The sequence below is a fragment of the Centruroides sculpturatus genome, unplaced genomic scaffold (genome assembly GCF_000671375.1).
Source record: "Centruroides sculpturatus isolate CEXI.00-Female unplaced genomic scaffold, Cexi_2.0 scaffold1434, whole genome shotgun sequence".
NCBI classification, from domain to species: domain Eukaryota; kingdom Metazoa; phylum Arthropoda; class Arachnida; order Scorpiones; family Buthidae; genus Centruroides; species Centruroides sculpturatus.
Window position 1 is genome coordinate 171,717 of NW_019386435.1, and position 11,535 is coordinate 183,251.

Genomic DNA, 11,535 nt, shown 5'->3' on the forward strand with positions numbered 1-11,535 from the left:
TCGAGATCGTCACGCAAAAGTTAACTTTTTAATTTAGGGTCGTGAACATTAATTATGTAAACTTGATTGTCTTTTTTGTTAACAGGAGTTGGAGCAAATTTCTTTTTTAGTTTCTCAACATTGTCTTCGGCGAATGCACAACAACATGATATAAAGAAAAATAACCCTCCTAAAATTGCTGTGAGCATCAAAGCTACAACAACTCCAACAATCAATCCATTAATAGAATTATTTGTAGTATCCATGGTATTTTTTTTTTTAAAGTTTATATTCTTGGTGAAAGGAACACACAATTCAAAGAAAGACTTTTATGTAGCTTGAGGGATCCTGGAAAACACATACATTAAACTACAGTTATTAGAAGAAAAATATACATTAAAATGAATAATATAACTTATACATAAATAATTTAACATTAAAATAAAAGTACAGTTCATGATACAGATTATAGAAAGAGAAATACATATGTAAAAATATACATTTAGCTTTAATTTAATTTATGTACTTAATTAATTATAATATATACGCTTTATTAGTAAATTGGATAATTTAAAATTAGTAAAATAACTAATTTTAAAGATATTCAGTAACTTTACAATGATGCAGTTACGAGTATGGAAGGAAATACACACAAATTATTTACCTTTATATACATTTTTAATTATAATTCATTAATAAATTAACTAATTTTAAGAATTTAAGCCAAATAAATTGCTGGAAAGATACTCTACAAGGCTAGCAAGTATTCCTGCTTGATATTTTGCATGTATAGCAGCGAGCTTCTTGCAAGTATAAAGAGAAAAACTACGTACAAGAACTAATATTTACTTTAAAATTAATTTATATTCTCTTAGTCATTAGCAAAATAACTGATTTTAAGAATTTTAGCGAGATAAATCATTAGAAAAGTGACTCCGCTGTTACTGCAGATTTGGAAAGATAAATGTACACAAAATATTCTTTCATTTATCTTTAAATTAATTTATATACTCCTTTAGTTATAATATATATAACTTATTGGTAGATTAATTAATTTCGAATCTAAATCAGAAAATTCACTAATTTAAAATTAGTAAACTAATTAATTTTATAGTGAAATAAACGAGTAATGAAAAGCATACAAAACTGACGGTACGAAGAGAAAAATATACAAAGGAGTATTTATGTATATGTTAATTACAATTAATTGTAATAAATACAATTTAGTAATTAATTAGTAATTAAATATTTTATTGAAACGAGTAATAAGACAAAAGACATTACAAAAGCTACTTACGAAGAGAAAATATACAAAAATAAATATTTACCTTATAATTAATTTATATCCTTTATTATTTATAATATATCAGCAAAGCAATTAATATAAAATCTAAAGAATTTTCGTTAAATTAATAAGTAAAAGGTTTAAGTACAATTGATAAACATATTTATTTAATTACTAATTAACCAAACTCGATGAATTTTCCATATGAGACATGTCACTACTTGTCTTTTTTTTTAATTTAAAACTATAAAAAAAACTGTTATAACAGTGAATTTTCATATTTTTTAAAAAAATAATTTACATCATGATTCAAGATTTTAACTTTTTAAATCAATAACCTATATAAAAGTTATATTATTAAATCGTTTATTCTACAATAGTGACCTTTTAAGTCACCTTTCGTAGCTTTATAACACGAAATAAACTAAAAGAACAAAAAATATATAAAGATTATTATCGATTTTACGAGTAATTTCTTCTAATTCAACCATAACTACTACCAGATTTTTTTCCCTTCAGATTTTTATTTATTGCATTAATTGCTTGTTGAGCAAAAAAACAAAACAAATTGCAATTTTCTTCGCTACACTTTCGCGGCTTTAATGGCTTATATTATTCATTATAAACTTAGTTAATTATAATTAATTAGCGCGAATTCATACAGTTACGTCTTAACACCGAGTATCGTGTATATAATAAACAGATGCTCCTGTTTAGTTTACTCGTAATGTACTAATAACCTTGTAATCAAGCGCCTGTCAATATTTTAATTGTAATTAACAAGACTTTGATTTACGTAATTAAAGTCGCATCGATTAAATTTACTTTACCGACCAAAATCGTAATTATTTTTTCGGTATTCTAGAAGCGTAACATAATGTAAATGAATGTCTTACCGGGTGTTCTTCCATTGATATGTTGTTGATTCTGCACTTCCACATACACACTGATGTGTAACACGACCTCTTTCCTCTTCGTCTGTAGTTGCTATGGTGACACGAGCCAGCTTGCGTGACGTCATCGGGTGAAGTACTGCACAATTGGAAGCGAGAGAGAGACCAGATGACCTCAGAGGTGCGTTGCAAAATTTTGTGTAACACACTTCGTAAATTAAAAATAAGAAAGGGGAAAAAAATTTACAAGAATCTGCAGCCTTTATTAATGTTATTTAAACCAGCGCGTGGATTTAAACGTGTTTTAATATTAATAAAATTTCGAGTTTTAATGAAGTTTTAAAATTAGTTTTTACGGTTTTTTAAACCACGCTTTTGTTTTCTAACTCGTCAGAAACTAGACTGAAAGTAATTATTTGAAACGTGACTCGTTAATTATAATTTACTAATTAATCATATTTTTAATTGTAATTTACTAACCGATCATATTCTTAATTGTAATTAACTATATTCCACGGAAATTAACAACGTTTCGATTGTAATTAACTACATTTAATTGAAATCAACAATTTTAATTGTAATTAACAATTTTAATTACAATTAACGTCATTTCGATTGTAATTAACAATTTCGGCCAGAGATTTCAAGTTAATCACAGAAATCTCTTCATATTCACGTAATTTATACTTTTATTACGTTTACATTTTTTTTTAAATAAATAAAACGTACGTAAACAGCTAATGAAAAATGGCGAAGATTTTTTAATGAAATTTGTAATATTTAATCTTGCAAAAAATTATCTTTAATATTATTATTATTCTTAATTAATGTTGACTTTAATTAATTCCGTGTAATTTAATTGCTTATATTACCAGTATCCATCCGCTTTTTTTAGATACTCCTCTCGAATTTAATATCCTTTTTATGAATAAAATATGACTTTCGAAAGCCTTCAGAAAGCAAAAATTTAATATTTTAGTAACTTATTTTTTACATGAAATTAATAAATATCTTTAACGTTTACACATTATCAGATACGTGATGCAGAATGTGTGTAATTGTTTTACAGTGTTTTACACGTTTAATTTTATACTTTAGTGCCCTGTGTGTGTGTTTTAAATGTAAAATATTGATGATTTTCCGATTTTATTTTATGAAAACATTATTTTTTCATCCCGTTTTCTATAATAAGAGTTCATTACAACGATTGTTTGACTTTACACGTTTCGTCACATTGCAGATAAAGAACTGTTTCTATAAGAAACGTGATGAGAATTTCGATTCGAAAAGGGATTTCTTTGGTCACATTTTGTGCTGACATTTCAGAATAATACAGTTCTTTACTTTATCATTTGCTTTGGAGTTTTTATTCGGGAAATTTTTTGCAGAAATCCTTTTATTTTCTCCAAGGAAACTTCATTACAAATGCACGAATTGCGAATATTTTCCGATTACGCCAATAAAAATTGCGTTTAATTTTAATTTATTTCTTAAATATGTTTAACAAAAATTAAGTATACGATAAATAGTTTTATTTTTTCTCTTTTGTATTTTCTAATGTTCGTTACATTGTTGAAATAAATTAAACGTCCACATCCTGATCTTCAATGTCACCACTGTAACCACTATCACCATCCGCAGTACACATATCTCCATCGTTTCTCCTCCTCTCTCCTTCATCACCGGCCACCGGCACCAGACAAACCGAGTGTGTTGCATCGTTTAGGTGTTTCCTGCGCTTGTACATGGCCCACCACCAGCATATGCACGTCAACCCCAACACTGTACCCACCACTGGCAAAACGTCTAATAAGACATCGGGGTGCACATACATATTTTAAAATGACATAGAAACATAAAATTTTATAGTTTTTCACTGACTTTTCTATAGTCTGATGAGTTTTCACTTGGAAATTTCACATGATTAGTAGATGATTTTAGCTCTTCTTCTTATCATAACATCTGAAATTAAACAAAATATAATATCTTTGCTTAGAAATTTATATATATAATTTAAAAAGTAAGAGAATTTAACGTTTTTTATCATTGTTTTCTGACCCGTTCTTAATGGTGACAATGTTTTCGTACCGAAAGATTCGTATTAATTACTAATATGGTTCGCGAACAACCGGTTGAGAAACTCTAATGTAAATTATTTTTTACAGTATCTTCTACCTTAAGGCATTAGACATAAATACAAACAGAGAAATTGTATTTTGCGCATCAATTATTCTTACTGAGTTGATAAATTAAGTTGAAAAATAGAAAATATAAGAAAATAACATAAATAATTCTGTAATTTCTCACTTCATTATTCACGTAGAAGCTTGTTGGAAAGAAGTTTAGCAAAATAAAATGGCGGAATACAGATGCTTTTCGAATGCAGAGAAGAGAGATGCGTCATGCTGAAATCTCTTATGTGTACACAATCATCAATATCACCCCCGAAGATAAATGATAAAAAGTATATATCGGGAAAAAATATATAAATACATCTTCCCTTTCGACGAAATTTACTTCATTACTAATGTTTAATATATTCAAAAAATATAGTTTTTATGGAAAATTTTCTATGGGATAATACATAAAATATCATAGAGATAAGCTGGCAATATAGAAAGTATGCCAAGACATATTTTGTTTTTTCACTGATTTTTAATTTATCTTACATAAAATCTGTGTTTTACGAGCATTGATATCCTTATATAGAATCTACATATCTTCCTGAAATTTTCCTGAATATTTCAGTCTTATGAAATGTTGATTTTCTTCACATAATTTTCATACAAATATCGTTTTTTGCGTAGAATCTTAGGATATTGCAAATCTTGCAAGTAAATCAGACATTTCTCTTTTATAGAAGGAGGAATTTTCTTAAGAAATACACAGTTCGAGTACAAAAATTTTAAAATATTTTCATACGAAATTGCGTTTAATTCTAATATATTTTTACACATAGATGATTCATGTTATATTAAGTGACCATTCCACTCATGATCTACATTATATCTAATCACATTTGTATACATGATCTTTGGTATATGAAGTCACATTTTCATACACAATCCACGTTACGTTATGTTATATTTTTACACGTAATTTATAAGAAATGAATTTCATATAATTTTCCTTTACATTTTCTTAAAACTGAAAGAAATTGCAGGAAATTTATTTATTATAAAGTGCATCGATTTACACTATTTTCACTATATTAAAACCTCGAGATACATTTAAAATAATATAAAACAAATATCATAGTAATAATAAATCAAAAAATAATAGATAAATATCGCTTTACTCTATTAATATTTTAAAAAAAGCTTTAAAAAGTAATTAAAATACCCTAAAATAATATTTTAGATGATGTATATGCTCACAACTTTTTACATGTTTACGTGTCAAATCCGAATGAATGAAAATTAAAAATTCGAAACTAAATAAATGTAATTGAAATAATAAAGTAATTTATATTAAATTGTTATTTACTTAATTAAATTTGTAGTATAAACATTAATAACAACAATTCTTAACAAGCTTATGGTAACTTATATTTTCGTCAGGGTCCTAGAGAGAGAGAGAGTATGAAAAAATTGGTGCAAATCTGTCAGAGGGATTTAGAAGTGTATAGAGGACAGACATATAAACATTCTGCTGTATAAGTATAAGATTAAATAATGTTCTACGTCTTCATTACTTGTTTACATTCTTCTCGTCACTGATATATCAAATGAATCCTAATAGATTTTCCTCGCCGCTAACTAACTATGGGAGGTGAATCTAAATTGATTTCGCCACAAAAATACTAAGCCAAATAGATTGTCCTCAGAAGAATAACTGGTAGATACAAATGGATTTTCCTCATCAACAGTATAAACAGTGAACTAGATGTATTCTTCTCATTAGTGGAATGCTTAGTGAACCAGATGGGTTCTCCTCGTTAGTACATGTACTAGATGGCTTCTTCTCGTCAATGGAATAATTAAAAATTTACTGAGGTACTTAATAATTATAGCTATCTTCTCCTGTCAATGAAATACTTAAAACAATCTGTTCTTTGATGGAATACTTCATAATTTCAAGTAAGTTCTTTTCAAAGGTAAAAACTTTCTAGTTAGGTTCTCCTCAACGATGAAATCCTTCAACTAGGTTCTCTTTAATAATGGAATCCTTCCAATTACTTTCATCCCAATATTAGCATCCTTACTAATCCCAGATAGATGATCATCAGCAATAGAATAATTAGTAATTCCATGTAGATTCTCCTCATCATTTGAATGCTTCATTTAAAATAAACATGTCATCCTCGTCTTTAGATTAGCCGATAAATCCAAATTGATTGCTCTTCACATCAGTAAAATACTTAATAAATACAAATAGTCCTCATATCACTAAAAATTTAATTTGTTAAATAAACTAGTCTATCTATTATTAGACTTATCTATTAAATATTCCACTGATGAGGAGCACCTATCCAGATTCATCAGATATTCCATGAATTCAGAATATATTCTCATCAGCTAAATAAATCCAGTTATATACCATTCATCCTTAAAGTACCGTAATTAGTAAATCAGCTAAATTCATCTCATCAATGAAATATTCAATAAATTTTGACAGATTAATCTCATTGCTAGAATACTTAATAACAAGAAAAATGCATGTAATAACGATTTAAATAAGGAAAAATTCCAGAAACGTGTGACAAATTCATAAATTATGCTTTATCAATTGGTTTCGTGATAAAAAAATAATTTAATTACAATTAAGAAAGGTAAATCAGCATTAAACTCATGCTAAATATATGAAAAATTAATAATTTTATTGATTTCTTTGAGAAATTAATGTTTACAGATAAAATTAATTTACATACGACCCAGTAAACTACGTGATTAAAGAGTTTGTGAAGCTTCCTTTTCATTGGAGACTTTTGATTTTTTTTTTGGAAGTAGACAAAAAACATGTTAATGCTCTCGAATAAAGTATATCAATTAAATCTGTGCATTTAATGGTTTTGCATTACTTAGATTAAATTTACCTCTTTTTGTAGTTAATATAAACATCTACAACGTTTTAACTAGTTAAATATAGCAAAAAAAAAGTCCCTTAAAGACAAGCTTTCTCTATTGTTAAGGTGATTTTTACAATTTAAAATACAGCAGCAAAAATAATTTTTACTTAATTACTGTTTTCTGCCTTGCTAAACATTTAACGATGTGAAGTTTTCTCACATTTAAGCAAGAATTTTGCTGCTAAAAATGAATTTAAGTGTCATTTTTCATAGCTTTAAACACTTAAAATTGAGATAGAAATGCGTTAAATACAGCCAGACAACAATCACAACTATAGAGATTTCTGTTTAATTAATTGCTGTTTTTTCTGCCTTGATAAGCATTTAGTAATATAAATTTTTCTTACATTAAAGCAGAAATCTACAGAATTTTGCAAGAAACAATCATTTTTGACAGTAAAACTGAGCTGCAAATACATCAACTAGTACAGTTATGCAGGAAACATATCCATAAACTAACAAACTTAACTTTTAACCATGTGCATTATCTTCAACTTTTGGAGATTATATAGAAAAAACAGTATTCTTCAAACGATAAAAACGTCTATTGAATACTTTACTGATCGATAAATCATCAGATATTCGTGCCACAGCTGCTACTACGCTTGGAAATTTGATCTTATTGAACAATTGTGTAAAATAGGCATATAAATGGATTCAGTATAGCATAACCGAGTTTCAATAAGACTAGTAATAGTCGATATCCTCTTACATTATGACATGGAGAATCTATTATAGTTGATACTTATAGGAAGATGAATGGTTTCTAAATGAGAATAACAATATCGATGATGTTTTGATTAGTATCAACTAATCTTAATTAAGATTTATGACGAAATTTTCGTTAATATATTAAGTGCTCATTACAGTTTGTTTACAGTTTAAACATATACAAAACTTCGTTATTATAGCTCTCAGAAGGGTCATTTTCATGTTTCTATGTCTAAAAACGTCGTCAACAGTTTTATTTTAGAGATGAAATTATATATTTTTTTAAAAGAAATGTGAGTAAAGACCTACTGCAAAGTCAAATATATAAAAATAAGCATTTAGAATGTTTATTGTACTCGATTATTTGCATCTTAAATGCGATTAAACCCAACTATATCCAAATTAAAATGTGTTTAGAGTATGAAAAATTTGAATTGGTCGAGATTTTCGGGTAAATCTGACGTCATGCAGCAGAATTTTTCATTGTTAAACTAGCATAATGAGATAAAAATTATTTTTAAATATCTTAATTATATTTAAAGATAATTAATTACCTTTCAATCTTTGCATTTAAAGACTTGAAAAGAATAGAAGCTATAAAAAAGTACTTCCTGACTAATTTCAGAAGGATTTCGAGAATAAAATGAGATTGTCCTTTAAAAATTATTCAATTTTGATGATTTTTTTCCTACCAGAACGTAATTTTAAAGCCTATTTAAATAGGAGAATCGAGTACAGAAATGTCTAAGAAAGTAAAAGAGCAAATTTGAAAAGTAGAAAAGTCGTGTGGCAGAAAAGAAAATCAATTTTTACCTGTTCTGGTTCTCTCTATAAATACCAAAACTTCGAACTTTCTCTCCCTCCTTTGATAAATCCAATAGAAAAACTAACCAGTAGAAGTAGTCATATCATCAATTATCTTTAAAAAAAAAAAAAAGGTATAAAATTCTATTACTTATTTCAAGTTTATTGTGATATTTTTCATTTCAATCGTGTCATTTTCAAAACTAGTTTTATTCTCTAACGACATCATTTCTTGTTTTTTCCCTTCCTCATCACTGCATATCCCAGGTGATGAGGAGGAAAAGTGATGCTTCCAGTTAGATTCTTGTCATATCAATCTAGAAAAATTGATTTTACAGAAAATGATGTTCGATTTTATTTTCATAAAAATATATATTTTTTTCTTTTATTTGTCATTTCAAAGCAGAAATAATTGCAAAATTTGCAAATTTCTGATACAGAAATTCATAATCACCGACGGAAGAGATGGTGATCTTTCAGCTCCTGCACAATACCCTGCACAAATTTATGCAGGAGTTATTTTGTATACAGGAGCTGAAAGAATTGTGCAGGAGCTATTTTCTGTACAGGAAGTGTTTTTATGCAGGAGTTAAAAGAATTGTGCAGGAGCTGAGAGAATTGTGAGGGGTTGTATTTTTAAATTCTGCAGAAATCCGTGTAGATTTTTTTAAAAATAGTAAAATAATATATATTTTATTTAAAAATTAAATAATTTATTAGTTTTTATTATTCATAAAAACATAAAATTGAATTTGATAGTTAAAAATATGTAGGTTAGTTGGTTAGAATGAAATAAAAAAAATAAAACTGGTATGCTAGAAAAGGGAGTTTTCAAAGCAGGAAATTATAGAACTAATAATAAATTATTCTCAGCATGAAAGAAAGCAGATAATGAGATAATTTTTGCATAAGTTGCATTTCTAGTTTAGATATTGCAACAATTTTACGTAAGAAAATCATCTAAACACATTACTAAATGTATAAATATGCATAATAAGTAGTTGCATAATTAATTTTTAATTATATTTATATCAGTATGAGGATAAATAAAACATGTATTTCGCTATTGTCCACCATTACAAAACTATATTATTAATTAATAAAATTGTATCACTAGCAATTAGTAATTAAAAGAAATTATTAATTTTTTCAAGGTAAATAATAAATTTTTTATGTGTTATACATGTAGTAAAAGGTTAAAAATGTATTTATTATAAAATTAATGTAAATAATAAATAAGTAAACGTTTTATAAGCACGTAAAGTTCAGCAATTCGTGCTTAGAAACTCCCTCAAAAATTATAAATAAATAATTTTTAAAGAAATTTGTACGTTTTTTTTGTACTTAAAAAAAGTACAATTTTCAGCTGAAATTAATATAAAAATTTCATTTTGTAATGTAATATTTACTTTATTTTATAATTTATCTCTTTTAAAACGATTTAACTTCGTGAAGTTAAGCATTTTTAAGCACGAAATTGTTTAGAAATTTTTTTTAAAACTATAATATGATTAATAATAATTAAATTTTAAAGAAATTTATGTGTTTTTTACTTTAAAAAAAATACAATTTCTCGCTGCTAAAACGTAATTCAAATTAAACAACAAGAAAATATATTAAAAATATAATTTAAAAAATAAAATACTCTAAAGTTCATGAAGTTAAGCAATTTAATACTTACAAAATTGCTCGAAAAATTAAAAAAAAGCTAACAAGAACAATTAATTTTTAAAGAAATTTATATTTGTATACTTTAAAAAATGTTATTTTTCGACGTGCTTAAGGAAGAGAAATAAACAATTTTAAGCTGCTAAACTGCAATTTAAAGTAGAAAATTAATTTGAAAATTATATTAAAAAATATTTATTTTATTTTATAATTTATCTAAGTTTTTTTATTACTGAATATATATATATATATATCGAGTAAAAATATTTACTTAAGTACTTAAGAAATTTCATTTATAACAAATGTTGACTCAACGAATTTGTCATAAACTCGTCAAATTTATATATTTATCCATTAAAAGCTGATTAAAAATGTATTATTATGAATAATATAAACGATTTTCTTATAAATTTATTAAATAAAATATATATAAATGAATGTACATAACGTCAATTGTAAAAAAATCAACTCGTTGCATAAAGAAAAAAGTAGGTTGTATACACGTGACACGACTTAATTAATAATTAAATATAGAAAAACATAATGTAAACAATACTTTGAAGGTGAAATGGTTTTACACTTTGACCTCTTCTCTGCAGGAATTCCTTTAATTTGAAACAGTAGAAGGACATTCTTATCTATAATAACCTACTAAATTCTACTGGACTAAGGTCAGCATCTACTGTATTTAATAAAGTAAAAGGTGTAGTGAGAGTCATAGACAATAAGACACTCGACAGTGTTGACAGTTTCAAAGCAATCTTACGTAATAAACAATGTGACACGTCCCCAATGACCAGTTGTAGGAAGACAATTTTGCAGGTGCTTATCGGACACAACCTCACCCCCCACTACAGACATTATTAGAGGTGAAGTATCAAGTATTAGGGATCAATCAAAGTAAAGGGCTAAAACATCAAGTTACAAATGATACATTTTATAGAAATTTGCATAGTTTTACCTACTTACAACATTTTCCTTGTTTTGAGAGACAGTAGAACAAAGTTCTGTTGAATTAAGGTCAGTATCTATTGCATTGAGTAGCGTAGCATCACAAACTATTACACATATTCTGTATAAATTTACATGCTTTAACCTACTTCTATAGGAATTTCCTTACTTTGAAA

General features: G+C 26.5%; 1 long non-coding RNA gene across 1 annotated transcript; it reads right to left on the bottom strand.

The window, feature by feature from the left end:
* Positions 1–258: 258 nt before the first annotated feature.
* On the bottom strand, positions 259–2,301 carry LOC111614956. Its single transcript, XR_002755012.1, has 2 exons — positions 2,161–2,301; positions 259–327 (listed from the first exon to the last, which is right to left on the bottom strand). It is a non-coding gene; the product is annotated as an uncharacterized LOC111614956 (long non-coding RNA).
* Positions 2,302–11,535: the final 9,234 nt, after the last annotated feature.